A 13,424-nucleotide genomic window follows, 5' to 3' on the forward strand; every position below is an offset into this window, starting at 1 on the left:
GGATACTTGAGGTGACATTGGAGTATCTAGGTGACATTAGGGTTTTGATTGATTTGTGTCTTAAGGTGTTATTCTAGTACGAACTCTAGGGCTGTTTGTGACACCTATAGGAATAGCCCAACAGATTGATTGGAAAGAATAACTTTGAGGTGGTTTCGTACCCTACCATAATCTCCTCGTTCGTTCTCGCGATAATCACTGAAACCTCACTGAGAAACAACGTACAACTCCCTATCAATACACTAGGTTAAATGTTAGTATTGTTGAGGGAACTTACACTAGCGGAAAGTATGAACCCTAGGCCTTGTTTACCATCATTGCAATACCGTTTACGCTCACTTTTATCACTTGGTACCTTGCTGTTTTTATTATTTCAGATTTCAAAAACCATTATCTACTATCCATATTGCACTTGTATCACCATCTCTTCGCCGAACTAGTGCACCTATACAATTTACCATTGTATTGGGTGTGTTGGAGACACAAGAGACTCTTTGTTATTTGGTTGCAGGGTTGCTTGAGAGAGACCATCTTCATCCTACGCCTCCTACAGATTGATAAACCTTAGGTCATCCACTTGAGGGAAATTTGCTACTGTCCTACAAACCTCTGCACTTGGAGGCCCAACAACGTCTACAAGAAGAAGGTTGTGTAGTAGACATCAAGGAGGCGGCTAGAGCTCGAAATCGGGCATGGAGTTAGGGGGAAACGAAGCAGGGGCTCACATGGAGTCGGTAGGGCGGCTCAGCAAGCTCGGGGAGGTCCGGACGGCGGCGGAATCACTGCGGCGATCGTTGGGACCCGAGGATGAAGATGACATCGATGGTGGCACTCCGAGGCCTTCCAATCACGTGGGTCGGAGGGGACGACATAGCGGATGACGGCGGAGCTCGTGGGCCGGTCGGAGGAGCGAGGGGGATGTGGTGGACACGGCGGCAGCGAACGGCGGCGACGGCTGCGCTCGGTGTGCTCGGGAGAGAGAAACAGAGGAGGGGGGAGCACAGGGAGAGTGAGAGGGGTCGGGGGGTTGCGTGGCGTCGCGGAAGACGTCCAGGACGACGAGGGGACAGCCAGGCAGGCAGCTGTCGGTGTGGCAGGCCGCGGCGCCGTGGCTAGCTTCTCCTGTGCCTTCTGGCAGGAGGAAGAAGACGCCCCTGCCCTTGGTGGGACGGCCAGGTGGCTGGGCTGCCAGGTGGCTGGGCCTGCTGGAGGAGCTGGGCCAGGTGAGTCTCTCTCTCTTTTATTTCTGTTTTCTAATTTGCAAATTTGTTTTTGATTTAGTAGCAACACCAAATCACTTCTATGAATCCTGAAAATATTCTTGGACACTTGCTGAAATATTTCAGTGTCGCAAAAATAGTTCCAACATTATTTGAACATTTAAATTATTTATAGTATTTAAATGCCCAAAGTCAAATACAATAAGATTTAATTCAAAAATCTAGAATGGCCTAGAAATATGTGCATCATTTTTGGCAGAGGTTTTCACCTTTAACAAAAATCATGGACTTTTCTAAAGGGAATTTGGGTTCATTGAAAATATTTTTATTGAACCTAGTTGAATTCATTTGGTGTTGGGGTTTCAACAATCCCCATTTCAATTTCAAAAGAATTTAAACATGATGCAACACATGACTAGCTAGCTCAGAGCATACTAGAACTAGGGATGTGACAACTCACCCCAACTAAAACAAGAATCTCGTCCCGAGATTCAAGAAGTGAAGTAAGAAGACAGAGGGGTCAGAAAACTGTCACAGTCTTCTCGATCCAACTGCCCTTCTCAAAGATACCGATATATTGCATCACATTGCTCTTGACGTCTTTGTCTTTGAGATCTTCATCCAACACGATGACGGTGGAAGGAAACTCTACAAGAAACGATCTTCTCAAAGATCAAGCAACTCCAGATCAACTCATGGAGTGAGACATTGAAACATCTCTTGGGCTGAGACACAAAACACACATCGAGAGAGATGGAAGGTAATAGATGACAAGGGTTCAAATTGGTAGGCAACAATTCCACGTTGGAGTAGGATGGTGCATGGTTTCAAAGTAGCGAGGAGGTAATTGCCATGATTCCATAACGGGACACCTTAGGGAAAGGTGACTCGTAGAGCATTTACCTTAAGTGGCAAAAAGAATTACTTTTGATACAAAGATCATTGGAACTCTTTATACCAGCCTCAGGCAATCACAAACGATCGTGTGAAGGAGCTCGAAGGAATGGCATACTCGGACTAGAATGAATGATGTGGACTACCTTGTTGAAGACAACGCAATGGATGATTTTGCTTGCACGTGCTCTTAAGAACTTGAGCATTTCCATATTCATCAAGGTGTTACCAACATCCGTGTCACGGATCCTGGCAAATACAACATACTACCATGATGACTAGTGATGGATGATGCAGATACAAAGGAAGATAACGCCTTCTCAGACTTCCCCTTAGCGAGGCTAAGGAAATAGAATCTGGATGATCGACCGAGAGACATTTAGCACTCCGCTTCTAATGTTCTCCTTGATGTCCTAGCGTAGTCCATTCATAGATATGGTTTGTTATCTAGAACATCAAGTAAAAGGTCGGACTTCGGGAACACAAAAAAATCCATAAGGAACAACTATTGGAATAAATTCTACGAGATCCTTATGGGGAGGTGGCCAACTTTCTCAATCAAGATACTACAATAATAAGTCTTCCGGTTGGGTGTGTTGGCCACAACATCCACTTTACCGGGTTACAGAGAGACCAATATTACAGTCCTTGAGAAACGTTCCAACCATCATATCTGCCTGGGATTCAGATCTGGTTGGTGTCAGGATAATCCAGACTCATCGGGTCTGGAAAGAAAAATGAAAGTTTGCAACACAAATCGACAAGATGACGTTGCGAGATTCTCGGGGGAATGAACTACGATAGTAAGCTCCAAAACATGAGTCGGTTCTGCTACAAGCATGTGAACATGCTATCCTAGACAAGCGTGGCCACCTAGTAGTCTTACAACGAAACACTACCGAGTTTAGGAGGGAACCATCAACGAGGATATCGAAGTCCTTGCGTAAGTCTAGCTCCTAAGAAGAAACTTCTTCTCCTTGAACAAACCAATCAGTGGCTTGGTTTGCTAGGAACACATATGGAGTGGAGGTAATTAATCTACCAAACCATAGAATACTTCGCACGTATGCATGACTGATTTCGGATGATTCCAAGGGAAACATAACAAACCTTTCACAAATTCATGGCGGCAACTTACACCTAATGCACGTGAACTTGGAGAAAGTCACTTCTTTCATCCAAGCATAAGCTTCATGAACGGAAGACGAAGGCATTGCTTACAAAGTTTTCAACACTAGGTTGATGTTCAACATGAATCATGGGGGGGACAAAATGTTGCTGATGGGCTCAACAGCAACTCATCAGAATTTCCATATCACTGGACTTCCACCATCATGTGAACACGGTGATAGCATTGGTCGGGCCAAAAGATGTAATGGTGTATGCTCGAGGAATCAACCGTGAGTAAGACAACATTACGAATGTCGTTGGTTCTAACTTGATTTGACGATAGCCCATACTCAAATCAAGGTTTGGAAAAGACAATAGGTTCAACAACTGATCACGGGGATCAGTCGATGAAGATATCATCTATCTTCAACACACACACACACAAGGATATCCCTTAGCATGAACTAAGTCAGACAAGCTTCCATCTTCCAACTCTCCAAGTTGTTGTTTAGCTTAACCAACTATCTCGGGGGTATCCAACACAGATTCTCGGAGAATGGATGGTTTAGAGAAAAACCAACATGATCACGAACTCAACATAGCGATCAGGGAACAACCTGGTAATACTTCCGAGAAGATATTCGGAAAATCACGAACCACCGATATGTTATTAAGCTCGAGAACAATCTTGCTTTTCAGGGCAAGACGATATGATCAAGGAGCGAGGGATTGTCACAATCCTAACTCATTGGTCGATGAGTGCACCCGGAGATATGGACTAGGTAGCACGATCAATCTTAGGATGATGATTCAATAACCAACACGCTAAGGATGAAATTGTTGTCCATTAGCTACCAAGCAACAGAGTTGCTAGTAGTATTCATTTCACACATCATAATTCACTCGTCGTCATTCCGGTTGCAACAACATGGGGACCGAGGAATGAAAAATGATGGCGAGAAGTACCACTGTATCAAGAGTTCATAGGATGGTGTGCAATTGCCATGACAATCTTGATATAAAGATGGTAATACTCCAGGGTAGAACAGAATCAAAAGCTGGATTGGCATTTGATTTGCGGATTACAACTGCTTTGACCCAATCCCGGATATGGATGAGGTACTAGAGTTTGTTTCTCCTAGACATTCCGAAATAGAATGGCTTGACGGTCCACAAGAATAATAGGCATCGACGAACACGAGTGCATAACTACTCCTGAATATCAATTGATAGGTGAGGGTCGGATAACAACTAAAGAGGGACAACTCAAAGGAACATATAACTTTCTGAGTTGTGGATGCATAGATTAGTATGTCGAGCAAGGCTCAACATTTCTTTCGGATAACACATGCATAAAGGTAGAACTGGCAGATTCATAATGCAGAATGGAGAACTCATCAAAAGCACTCTGGTTTGTGATCTTTTGGTTCAAAAGAACTTCTGCCATAAGCAGTTCATGGTACTTGGAAGAAGAAAATACCACGGACCTCGAGGACTATCGCAAAGGTTACTAATATTCTAAAGGAACTAGAAAACACTATCAACAGAAGGTAAGTGGAGTGAATCTTGGGTCAGGAACCCAAGAGTAGAATACCTACTACTAAATGGCATCACGGGATGCTTTCGAGAACAATGGCCAGAATCATCACACCGGGAATACAAAGCATTGCTAGATTACTAGGTGACTCTCTAAGACACCTAGGGTCATAATAATAGCTCCAACATATATGTCGAGGCAACAGAGTACCTCAACTCACTGGCTAGTGTGCTTATTCTGACCAAAAGGACATCGGGAACGGAGGAAGGATTTGCAAATGCATCAGATTATTTAGAAACCTGGAATGACTCGGGCAGCATAACGGCTATAAATGCTTGAAAAGATTTGAGACATCCTGCAAAATGGTGGCATAACCACTTAACATCGCAATATCAAGTTTCCAAGTCCAACTAACAACACACTGGAGTAGAAGAAACTAGACTGAGGCTTAAATCCAACAATCCTAGGCAACTACGGTTTAGTAACACGTCATCCTGAGAGATAGAAGAGAATCTTAGTTCTTAACCCCGTAGAAAAGATAAGATGACTCAGATCAGAAGGTCATGAGGATAAGGAGTAAAAAGAGCCTTACGTTCCCTTTCGCAATCAATTCCTTTACATAACTAAAGCATTTCTAGACTCAACTTCGACCGGTTGGCTTGGTAATACTACAGGCAGTCAGGCTCTGATACCAATGCTGTCAGGACCCCAATTCCAAGTCACATCGATCTATCCGGTAACACCTCAAATCACTTTGCGGCCTCACGCACGGTATTCCCACGGGTGTCGCCTTACCATGGCCCGGGACCGTTTGCGCCTTTTGGCTCACGTATATGATAGTGTCGCTAGCATCCATATGATAGAGAACCCGGGCCGACATGGCTAGTCGTGAACCCAAAGCAGCACCAACCTATGGGGACAGGCATACATGAATCACATCGAGCATGTCGGCCAGCAGCGTGTGAATCCGGGCTGTAGCACTGGGCTAACAGGACTCCGGGAACCCGGGCTATAGCAGGCTAGGCAGGACTCCGGATGTCACCGCGTGACATTTCCCTGAAGAGACAGACACAGGAACGAAGTGAAACACATGCCGGCCAGTCAAGTGTCCTGAGCAGTAGTGCTAGGCTAGCAGGACTCCGGTGAACCGGGCTGTAGCGGACTACTACGGCTCATGGAAGCACTAGACTACATTTCCCCATAAGAGAGGCTGCCAAGGATAAACAACTAGATTGTCGGATCCCACACATACCAAGCATTTCAATCATACACACAATATGCTCGATATGTGTAAATACAACATGGCAACACAACATAACTCTACGACTCAAGCATCTATTCATTAGGCTCCGAGGAGCCAAGTATTACAAACATGGGTCTCATGACCCAACATACAGAGCATACAAACAACAAGCACATGCGGAAGCTTAACTTGTTTGACTATAGACATCTACAAATGAAGAAGGCTGAGAAGCCTGACTATTTACTAGATCTTGCCGAGGGCACAAGATCGTAGCTGAGGTATCAAGCTAAACGTCGAAGTCCACACGGAACTACTAGCAAGACTGTACTCTCTCTGCAAAAACATAAATTAAGCAAACATGAGTACAAATGTACCCAGCAAGACTTACATCAGAACTAACTACATATGCATCAATATCAACAAAGGGCGGTGGTGGAGTTTGACTGCAGCAAGCCAGCTTTGACTCAGTAGCTAACCTAAACTATGACTGCAAGTAACTCTTTTCAGGTGGCGCACACGAGTCCACATATGCACCATATCAATATACCACTATGGATCCGCTCCCGTCTCCCTACGAGAACGCCATCCATAGCACTCACCCTTATCTTGCACATTTTAGAGTATCCACTTTCACTTGTCTATGAACTGTATAGGCAACCAAGTAGTCCTTTACCGCGGACGCAGCTATTCGAATAGATGATGTTAACCCTGCAGGGGTGTACTTCTTCATACACGCTCTCACCACTTACCGTCGTTTACATGACATGTACTCGGCAACGTTCAAGCGGAAGCCCAACGAGGGTGTCGGCCACGGCCTACCTAAACACTCAAGTCTCTAGTCCAGGTTTATCGCCTATCCAGGTTCCATCCGCAGGGAGTCCGGCCGAGGTTTCCACATACGGCAACGAACGATGTGTACAGGGTTCCGAGACACCAAACGGGCGCCCGGCATGCCCGGCCACGGTGTATCTACCGCAACATAGCCCACCCCTGGAGTCAGCGCTACGCACGGCCGCCAACACATATCCTACAAACACCAGAAACTAGTTGCAACTCCTGGACAGAGAACTAGGGTGGTTAAGAAGCCGGGAGGGTCAATTAAGGATCCCAATGCATGGTAGTAACTATTTCTTAAATCACACATACAGATCTCGGTGCTTAAGGACGGTTCCAATGAAACAACCCACCATGTACTCCTACATGGCCTCTCATCGATACCTTTACCAAATCGTGTTCAACACACTTAGCTCACACACATTAGGACATGTTCACAACTTTCCAATTCATTCCCGATGAATCAGACCTGACACAACTCTAAGCACTAGTAGGCATGACAAGCAAACATGAATGAGTAGGCAAATCAGGGCTCAAACAACTCCTACTCATGCTAGTGGGTTTCATCTATTTACTGTGGCAACGACAGGTCATGCAGAGGAAAGGGGTTCAACTACTGCAACATGTAACAGTTGAAACGGTGTTGTCCTAATGCAGTAAAAGAGAGCAAAAGCAAGAGAGGGGGGTTGTATCGGAATGAACAAGGGGGTTTTGCTTGCCTGGCACTTCTGAAGATAGTATAGCTCTTCATCGGTGTCATCGAACTCATCGTCGAAACCACGTCTATCGAGAGGGGACAACCTCCGGCAATAAAGAAGGAAACACAATCAATGCAATGCAACAATATGATGCATGATCATGACATGTCAACATGCTGAGATTTGAGCTAATGCAGCTAAGAACAGAAGGGTTTGAGTTGATTTGAACCAAAGGTTCAAATTCAAATTCAAACTAAGAACTTATAAAGTGCATTATCATGTTTTGATCTAAACAGCAAGGTTAAGTTGTTTAAACATGCATGAAACCAGTATAGATGGATAGATTAGATTTTTCTGATCATTTTTCATATATAAATTATTTGATTTGGAGCTACGGTTGAATTACTATGATTTTTAGAAGTTTTGGCTATTTTCTGGAATTTCCTGGTTATTAATAAATCCAGAAAATGTAATACTGCATCAGCATTAGGTCATGCCGACGTCAGCAGGTCAATAGGCGCCAGTCTAGGTCAAACCTGACCAGTGGGAGGAGGATGAAGATGCCCCTGCCCTCGGTGGGCCGGCCAGGTGGCTGGGCTGCCAGGTGGGCTGGGCCTGCTGGAGGAGCTGGGCCAGGTAAGTGGCCAGGTGAGTCTCTCTCTCTCTTTTATTTCTGTTTTCTAATTTGCAAATTTGTTTTTGATTTAGTAGCAACACCAAATCACTTCTATGAATCCTGAAAATATTCCTGGACACTTGCTGAAATATTTCAGTGTCCCAAAAATAGTTCCAACATTATTTGAACATTTAAATTATTTATAGTATTTAAATGCCCAAAGTCAAATACAATAAGATTTAATTCAAAAATCCAGAATGGCCTAGAAATATGTGCATCATTTTTGGCAGAGGTTTTCACCTTTAACAAAAATCATGGACTTTTCTAAAGGGCATTTGGGTTCATTGAAAATATTTTTATTGAACCTAGTTGAATTCATTTGGTGTTGGGGTTTCAACAATCCCCATTTCAATTTCAAAAGAATTTAAACATGATGCAACACATGACTAGCTAGCTCAGAGCATACTATAACTAGGGATGTGACATTATCTATGAACAATATTTGAATCTTCTCTGAATTCTTTTATGTATGATTGGTTATCTTTGAAAATCTCTTTGAATTATCAGTTTGGTTTGGCCTACTAGATTGATCTCTCTTGCAATGGGAGAAGTGCTTAGCTTTGGGTTCAATCTTGCGGTGTCCTTTCCCAGTGACAGTAGGGGCAGCAAGGCACGTATTGTATTGTTGCCATCGAGGATAACAAGATGGGGTTTTTATCATATTGCATGAATTTATCCCTATACACCATGTCATCTTGCTTAAGGCGTTATTCTGTTTCCATGAACTTAATACTCTAGATGCATGCTGGATAGCGGTCGATGAGTGGAGTAATAGTAGTAGATGCAGGTAAGAGTCGGTCTACTTGTCTCGGACGTGATGCCTATATACATGATCATACCTAGATACTCTCATAACTATGCTCAATTCTGTCAGTTGCTCAATAATAATTCGTTTACCCACCATAAAATACTTATGCTCTTGAGAGAAGCCACTAGTGAAACCTATGGCCCCTGGGTCTATCTTCATCATATTAATCTTCCTATACTTATTTATTTTTTTACTTTTCTTTTTTACTTTACTTTTCTTTTACTTTGCATCTTTATCACAAAATTACCAAAAATATTATCTTATCATATCTATCAGATCTCACTCTCGTGAGTGACCGAGAAGGGATTGACACCCCCTTATCGCATTGGTTGCGAGGAGTTATTTGTTTTGTGCAGATACGAGGGACTCGCGCGTAGCCTCCTACTGGATTGATACCTTGGTTCTCAAAAACTAAGGGAAATAATTACGCTACTTTGCTGCATCATCCTTTCCTCTTCAAGGAAATCCAACGCAGTGCTCAAGAGGTAGCACCAGCTCTTTGCCATCTGCTGGCAGACGGCAAAGAGCAGACTGACGGCAAAGATTGTCTTTGCCATCAGCCAGCTCTTTGCCATCTTCTGGTAGACGGTAAAGGGGCACCCACCTCTTTGCCGACTGCCAGCAGATGGCAAAGTATCTTTGTTGTCTGCTGGCGGACAGCAAAGAGGGGGTGGGATCCAGTGGACATTATCGCTGTAACGGCGTACCTTTGCCATCTGCCAGCAGTCAGGAAAGAGGTGGGATATTTTTTTGCGGGTTAAGAAAAGGATTTCCCCCACCTCCTCCCTCTCTCTCTCTCCCCCCACCTCACCCACCCGCACCATCTATTTTCATTTGGTACACGGCAAAGAGTTTGCCGTCTATTTTTTTACAGTAGGCAAAATAACAGTGTCGACTTCTCAAATTATTTGAAAATGTAAACAAGGCCTAAAGTATATGAAATTTGGCATGGTATTTGTATATAGTTTCTATAATGCGTAGAAAGAGTTTGAGAAAATTTACTACATTTTAACATGCTTATTTTGCCAAAAGTAATAGGGTAAACAAACACAAATTATTTGAACGTTTCCTATCGGGTGGAAACAACTTCCCCTGGATCGATGACGTGGTGGGGCTGCCCCACGCCCCACACCCACCAATCCACCATGCATCTCATGTTCCCAGCCCACGAGCACACCTCCATTGATCTATTCTCTCCTCCACAGAAACGCAGCAGCAATAGCCTCGCCGGATTGTGTCTCTCCGCCCCTCGCCAGAATTCGCCGTGGTGGCCCCTCGCCAGAATCCGCCGTGGTGGCCCCTCGCCGGATCCCCTCCGCAGTCGCCCCTCGCCGGACACCGCCACGGCCGCCCCCTCGCCGGACTCCGCCACGGCCGCCCCCTCGCCGGACTCCGCCGTGGCCGCCCCTCGCCGGACCCGTCCGCGGACGCCCCTCGCTGGACCCTGCGGCAGTCGAGCTCCCCAGCCTCCTCCTCCTCGCTGCCCCTCATCGGACTCCGCCACGGCCGCCCCCTGCCAGACTCTGCCACGCCCGAGCCTCCTCCTCTCTACCGCGAGCTCGAAAGCCCCAGGCTCCTCCTCTCCGACCCTCGACGGGCTCCGCCGCGGCCGCCCCTCGCCGGACATCGCCGGACCCTGCCGCACCCGAGCCTCCCAGCCTCCTCTTTGCCAGAACGACCTCAGGCCGCCGGACGTGCTCACCATAGGACCGCCGGCCGCCATCTTGCTGCTGGACACGCTCACCTGCCGCCTGAACGACCACGTCACTCCAGCACCGAGTAGTACAGCCGTATTTTTTTAATTAACTGAAATTTCTTTGCCGTCCGTTGACTACGAGGCAGACGGCGAAGAGAGCTGTTAGCCCCCTAACGGGGCTGGTACCTTTTCTCTACCGTCCAAAGGCTTTGCCGTCTGTCATCTTTGTCGTCCGCCAGCAGACGGCAAAGAGCCCTTTGCCGTAGCTCGTTCAGCCAGACCTGTTGTTGTCTGCTGGCGGACGGCAAAGGTCTTTGTCGTCCGCTATGGTGGACGGCAAAGTTTTTGATTCCTGTAGTGTAGGGGGATGAGGAGGGGGAGTAGGAGGAGGGGTAGGGGGATGAGGAGGGGGAGTAGGTGAGGCAGAAGGAGGCGGCGGACGGGGAGTACGTAAAGCAGCCCGGAGTAGAGCACCTCTTTCTTCTCCTGGACCATCTGATGCAGTGCTTCGCCGAGCTCAGGAGGAGGAAACAGAGGATGGGGATGAGGCGAGTGAGGAGGAGGACGAGGAGGATTTTGTGGAGGAGGTGGTGGAGGAGGAGGAGGAGGAGGTGGTGGAGGACGCCGCCGCCGAGAGGAGGCTGGTTGTTTGTCAGGTTTCTGAGTGTGGGGATGGACCCTCACGGGTGACAGAGCACCATGAGGTGAGCGGCTCACAACCGAGCGGTTTGACTATCAGCACTACTTTAGAGGGAAAGCGTGGTTGCGTGGTCCTTCAAAGCTTCCAAGACGTCCATATGTGCATAGAGACGTGTTGATTAAACCAATGGGAGAGAAGTAAGTGGTTATCTCGACTCATCTCGTATAAATTGTACCTTTTGTCATTTCCTCATATATAATATGACTTCACGCTTCGTAATGCAGAAGCTTAGTAAAAGGTGGTGAGAGGCGTCTGCCACGGTAGCCGAGTGGCATCATTAGGGTCTTTGTAGGTTAAATTATCCTGGACTGGTCACTTTGCCGAACGGTATCATTGAGCCATCTTGGTCATGGGATCACTACAAACTTGCACCGGATTTCCTGGATATGCGTCAGAGGGTTTATGATAATAGAGCCATGCGAGTGGTCAACGATTTCTGGGTAAGTCCTTTCAAACACCTAAATGCCAATACCAAAATGTTTAAATTTGCCATAGTCATAATTTAACCCTTCTCACATGTATGCATGTTTGTAGGATTTCTATACATGCGTTGAGGGTCAGAAGGATCGTGCAAATGTGATGGTTGAGAATATTGCCAAGAAACTAGTCCACGACATGCACTATGAGGAGCGCGTCCGGTTAGTGGTCAAGTATCACGCGGACTATCTCAACCAGAAGATTTCCAAACAGGAGGCTCGAGGGAAGCATCTTTCATGGGACAATTACTTCAAAGAAGGTGACGATGGATGCTTGATATTCCCTACATTACCGCAAAATTAGAATCCTTACTAAGATGTATTTGTTTGATTTACAGGTGATTCCTCGGTGGTGCACTGACAAACGTCCGTGCTGGGAGAATATCGTCAAACGGTGGACAGATCCAGGGTGGCAGGATGAACACAAAGCAATATCTGAACGACGTAAGTTGATGGGCTGTCGAGGACACCGTCAAGGCAAACTCACCATCCTAGGTGTCGTCTCAAAACATGTAGGCAACCACATCCTTTTCTTTTCATCATGTTATCTTTCATTTATGAGCATTCCCTTGATTGTTTGGATCGCTTTTTTTGCAGAAAGAAGACACTGGCAATGATATCACTTACTTCGATGCATGGACCATCAGACGTACCAAAAACGACAAGGACAAGGACCCTCTCCACCCGAAGAGGGACTGGATCAGCTCTAAAGCCCGGTCAGATGGAGAGAACTACACCGAAAAATTGAAGGAGACGTACGGGCCTGACGCTGATCCTCACGTGCTACCGTTTGACCCTCTTGTGGCCATTGTCGCGGCATGCGGTAGACCGAATGGCCGGATGGCGGTTCACCTTGATTCTGTCATAACCTTCTCCCTTCCGAGAGTCAACACGCTTCGTGCTATGAGTATTGGCTCTACTCCTACCGTAGAGCGTCACATACCACATTTCATGAGCATTATTGAGGATATTCAGGTCAGTGCTTCTTCATTGATCCTTCATGGTCGTGCATATTTGCATTTCAACATGAATGACATTTGCATTGCCATATTGTAGACTTGACTGATTGACACCGAGAAAGAACGAGATGAAAATTGGGCCAAGCTGAAGGCACAAAATGATCTAATGAAGTCTTTACAACATGTGGTGGCCAATCTTTATTCCATGCAAGGCCAACTAGTGCCAGAGATACCACCGATGCTAGAGTGGAACATTATGAGTTTCGTTCAAACTATTTCTATCACCATTTTCGGCATTACCATATGCATTCATCTCACTATTGGGTCAATCCATCACAGCTCAACCCATCACAAGGGTCGAACAATGTTCCGGTAGTTCCACCCCAAGTTGGTGGAGTTGGGGCAGCAAACGGAATGATGCCTTCTAATGTTGATGGTATCACTCCGGTTGGTGGAGTTGGGACAGCAAATGGAATGACGCCTTCTAATGTTCACGTTATCACTCCGATCTCCAAAATCGCGTGAACTTCATGTTATGTTATGTTTGAAAATGTTCCTTGTATGTTCAGAAGT

The 13,424-nt window shown here is 45.9% G+C and overlaps 1 long non-coding RNA gene across 1 annotated transcript; it reads left to right on the forward strand.

The window, feature by feature from the left end:
* The first annotated feature begins 11,085 nt into the window (after window positions 1-11,085).
* LOC125515523 lies at window positions 11,086-12,861 on the forward strand. Its single transcript, XR_007287047.1, has 4 exons — window positions 11,086-11,856; window positions 11,951-12,152; window positions 12,231-12,404; window positions 12,490-12,861. It is a non-coding gene; the product is annotated as an uncharacterized LOC125515523 (long non-coding RNA).
* The last annotated feature ends 563 nt before the right edge of the window (window positions 12,862-13,424 follow it).

The sequence above is a fragment of the Triticum urartu genome, chromosome 6 (assembly GCF_003073215.2).
Source record: "Triticum urartu cultivar G1812 chromosome 6, Tu2.1, whole genome shotgun sequence".
In the NCBI taxonomy this organism is placed as follows: Eukaryota; Viridiplantae; Streptophyta; class Magnoliopsida; order Poales; family Poaceae; genus Triticum; species Triticum urartu.